The sequence below is a fragment of the Nuphar pumila genome, chromosome 17 (genome assembly GCF_984573655.1).
Source record: "Nuphar pumila chromosome 17, dmNupPumi1.hap1.1, whole genome shotgun sequence".
NCBI lineage: Eukaryota > Viridiplantae > Streptophyta > Magnoliopsida > Nymphaeales > Nymphaeaceae > Nuphar > Nuphar pumila.
The window spans coordinates 55,922,799-55,927,762 of NC_143265.1; the positions used below are offsets into that span (position 1 = coordinate 55,922,799).

General features: G+C 38.3%; 1 pseudogene; it reads left to right on the forward strand.

Annotated features, from left to right (window-relative positions):
* Nucleotides 1-775: 775 nt before the first annotated feature.
* LOC149811983 (ribose-phosphate pyrophosphokinase 5, chloroplastic-like) lies at nt 776-4,544 on the forward strand (annotated as a pseudogene).
* The last annotated feature ends 420 nt before the right edge of the window (nt 4,545-4,964 follow it).

Consider the following 4,964-nt stretch of genomic DNA (forward strand, 5'->3'; position numbering starts at 1 on the left):
ACAATATCATTATCTGACTCATCTTCTAAACAAGAAACATCCTCCTCCTCATGAGGATGGTCTACTGACATCCATATAGGCTCTGCTTCAACTAGATCTTTGACCGTCAACCTAGAAATAAGCATCACTGCCTGCAGGTCCCATGGTAGCATTGAAGATGTTTAATCACATCTTCTTGTTGCCAAAAGATACATCCATGGCTCCAGTACGACAGTTAATACACCCATTAGCTGTCGACAAGAAGGGTCGACCCAAAATTATGGGTGTCTGCCGGATGTTATCTACACCTTCCATGTCCAAAATGGTGAAGTCAACAGGGAAAAAGAAGTCCTCCATCTTGACTAATACATCTTCAAGAACCCCTCGCGGGACCTTGACAGATCTATCAACAAATTGTAAGGTCATAGGTGTAGGCTTGATATCTTTAAGCCCAAATTTGTCATAAAAGAAACCTGGCAAGATATTAACACTTGCCTCAAGATCGAGGAGTGCACGCTCGATAGTAATGTTTCCTATGACACATGAAATGATGGGTGCCCCTAGGTCCTTAAGTTTCGGTGGTGTCTTGTGCAATAGCACTGAACTCACCTGCCTTGTCAAATATACTCGCTTGGGAGTATTGGACTTTGACTTTCACTTTTGGGTGCAAAGTTCTTTAAGAAACTTTGCATAAGCTGGGACTTGCTGAATCACATCAAGCAATAGGAGGTTTATATTGACTTGCTTGAATAGTTCAAGCATTTCATTCATCTTCACTCCTTGCTTGGGAAAAGAAATGGGCTTCTCTAAGGCCTGGGGGAAAGGTTCTCTAGGGATGTAAGAAGGTGATGGTTCAGGAAATGTGCCTTGGCCACTTTCCTTGGGCCTGGTAAGAGGACTCGACTGCTGTTTGGGTGGTTCACTGGTTTCTTGTGAACACCCCAATTTTTTCAAAATTTTGTAAATATTCTCTTTTTACCCCTAGCCCCATTTTCTGAATAATTGACTCAATTTCAATCAAAATTCCATTTATTCTTCAGATTTTACTGGAATCAAATTCATTTTATATATCTGACTCAATTTCGGATCTGGATCCAATATCAAAATTCAATCTGAGCCTCATTATCCAATTTTTAAATTAAAATTACAAAAATTTCAAAAATAATGTTTGAAAGACTCAGACAGTCCATTCGATATCCATTTGGACCCACTGCTCTGTATTTCTTGATTCGTGGTCCAAAACTCGAAGATCTTCTCAAAACCAGGATCCAAACCCGTTTTCTAAAGAAATTTCCAAAGTTTAAACCCAAACTGTCAGAAAACCCTTCTTTTGTAAATATTTTTAAATTTTGCAAAAACAGTTTAAAACCCTTTATTTTTCTAGAGTTTTAAGAGTTTTTATTTCAAAAACATAAAAAAATATATAAAATGTAAAGAAAAAGAACACAAAAATAAAAATAGAAAAAAAATATGAAAAGAATGGTGTAAAAGCCCCCTTTTTGAAAATTGTCTTTTTGTTAAAACCACTTTTCAGAAAACTTTTGAAAGGAGCCTTTCTTTTAAATTTTTTTAAAAACCTCATGGACCCGATTTGAGAAAATTCTAACGGCCTCCCGCTATAAAGGGAGACCGCAGGAGGGGTGTCCACCCCATCCATTCGCAACCACCATCGCATTTCTTCTGCTTCTCGCATTTTTCCCCTCTTCCCCGGGTATCTCCTCTCTTCTCCTTTAACAGAAGAGAAATTTCCTCTGAAGGAGCATTGACTCCCTCCTTCCGGATTTCAGCAGAATCAAGTAAGGTCCTCCCCCTTTCTCCTTGGTTTTCTCTGAATTTCCTTTTTGCTCTCTTGTTTTAAATCCCCATTTACACACCATGGGTGGTGTTGGATTTCTTATAGCAATTTCAACCCATCTCGTGCAATAGCAAAAGGAAAGATCCTGTTCCAACAGTTTTATGCTTTGATTGTTTCGTTGATTCACGATTTTATTTTTGGTTCCGATTATGCTGTCAAATTCAATCATCTTGTGTGTTTCATCTGGATCTCAACCCATTTTATTTTGCTGAATCTCGATTTTTGATTTTATTTCAATCTTTTTGAGAATTTTCAATTTCCTATGCATATTATTACCCCTGTTCTTGGGATGTGATTTTCTGCTCTCGTTGGTCATTGCGTTTTGATCTTCGTTAAACATTGCAATTTCCTGTTTATATTATGATCACTGTGCTTAACACTTGATTGTGAGTCATTGCATTCTGGTTTCCGTTGGTATTGCAATCCCTGACATTCAGTCATCGACCCCATATCAGTTATTGTATCATTAGCATCTGCATCATGACCCGATTAAATAACAGATCAGCAAGCTTGCTGGCTTCAGATCTGTGTTGAAATCACATTCCATACCCTCTGAAGATGTGGTGAAGGCGAGCAGGATCTTGGCTAAGGAATGACAAGATCTGTGGAAATGCATATTCCTGTGCATATGAGTTATCATCGTCTCCACAAATCTTTTCGTTATTCTGTGAGCGCTAATGTGGTCCGTAGAGGACAGACCCTTACCAATCTAAGGGAACAAAATCCACAGAAAAGAGGTGTATGAGGAAGTAATAAAGAGTGGAGTCTGCGTTTTTCTGCTAAAATGGTGTGCTGAATCTCTATTTCCTAACCGAGAGTTTGCTACTTTAGCCACATTTTGTTCATTGGTATTGTCACCACGAGTATGGTTGTCACACCATCTGAATAATATTTCACTGAAAGGATAATGCTGCATTTGTTGTTGATCAACAGTGGTGTCTAATTGGCACGCATATACAGGATAATTTAGAAGACCTTGATTTCATTTTATTCTGCTTATTTGTTTTTGTTTTTGTTTGTTTTTGTTTCTATTATTTGTCATTGATTATACTATCGTACCCTTTCATTGTCTGAGTTGATATCTAGCACTTTTCTTGTTGATTAAGTATCCTTTGCTTATGAAGTGCCTTACTTATGTTCTGCATATTATGTTTAGCGTCTCATCATCTCCTCTATTTCTCTGATTCATCATGTTGTTAGATGTCATTCCAGGTTGTTCTGTATAGTTCGTTATAATATTCACCTGTATCTCCCTGTGTGTTTTGTATTACTTTAAGTACTCTGCATTTTCTTGCTACAGATTTCTTTTGTGTAGGCATTCTCTTTTGTTTTTGCGTTGGCATTCATAGATTTTTTTGTTTTTTTGATTTTTTTGTGTTTTGTGTTTTGCGAGCCTGCCATATATTCCATTTATAACCCGTTATTTTCTTATGTCATCATACTTAGTCTGTTTTACATTTCATCATGTCCCATTGCATTGCCCTTGTGTGATCTGCATTTACTGATGTATTGGACATAATTTACATTTTCTTGAATTCAACATTCAATTCTCTGCATCCGCCATTCTCAATCCACTATTCATTGCTATCAATCGTCCATTCATTAGCCTCCATTCGCTCTCGAATGTTCCTTTTAGCATTTTACTGTTTTCATTAATCTGGATTTCCTGCACCCATATCCATCCTATACCTGCTGTTGTTCCATATTTTAGATGTGCTATAACAGCTAGGAAGACTCAAGGGCATGAACCTATTACAGTAAAACTTGTTGCAGAATATGATCACAGAGACTGGTACAGAACGTGTTCTTGCTTGTGATATTCATTCTGGCCAATCAATGGGATACTTTGACATTCCAGTGGATCATATGTACGGACAACCTGTGATTCATGATCATTTGTCTAGTAAGGCCAAATCTTCGAATGGTTCAGTCATTGCCTTGCTTGATGTTGAAGATGTTGCTTAGGCATATACTTTTGCTAAAAAAAACTATCTGATTCACCTTTAGCGATTGTTGATGAGAGGCATCCTAGGCACCATGTTACTGAGGTCATGACTTTGATAGGAGATATTAGGAGAAAGCTGTCACAGGAATTCGGCTAGCAGGGTGCCGCACCCGCGTCGACGCGACTCGACGCGGGTGCGGGTGCGGCACCGAGTGCGGTCAACCCGATCCTGGGTGCGTTGACCGCACCCAGGATCATTTAGGTCCATTTTATTTTTTGGATTTTTTTTTTTTTAAATTTTCCCAAATGGGCTGCGATTTTTTTTTAAAAAAAATAAGCTGACAGCTGCAGCAGCTGACACACAGCTATCTGTCAGACTGTCAGTAGCTGTTCTGTTAGACTGTCAGCAGCTGACAGCTGTGAAATTTGAAAAAAACCCGCCGACCCCCTTTATATATATATATTTACATTTTTGCCCCTGCCGCACCCCCGCACCCGGGTTTTTTGGAAGTGCCGAATCTCTGCACCCGCGCCCGCACCCACACCCATGTGACATAGGGAGAAAGGTAACTGTTATGGTGGATGGCATGATTGATATTACAGGAACCATAGCAAAAGGCGCGACATTTATGCATTAAAAGGGTGCAAATGGGAGTTTGTGCATATAGTACTCATGTTGTTTTAAATTCTCTACTGACTGTTACTTCAGTTGCAAAAATCTTCTTGGAAAGACCATTTGGCATGTTCATGATGATTGCTCTGTGAATAACCATTTTTTTTTTAGTGATAGGATTGAATCATCAGTCAATTAGAATAAACTAATTACACAAAAACGTTTCCTAAGCTATACCAATGAACTTGGACACTCTAAGGAACTCTCCTACTCAATTGAAACTTACTAAGAATGGCCTAGAGCTCTAGTGGAGCTCTAATGGCTGACGCCCCTCCTTCGGGAAGATGACTACACTAAATAAAAATTGACTTTTTCACTAACTAACACAAGATTTCAAAATTAAGTAAATAATACCATGATAATGACACTTCTAACTTAACGTATGACATTAATTAACGTAAATACACTAATGACAACTAAATTAAATAGGTAAAATACTCGAAATGAACAATATGTGAAACGTGAACAGCATCCTAACTACACGCATAACCTAAAATACCAAGAATCTAAGC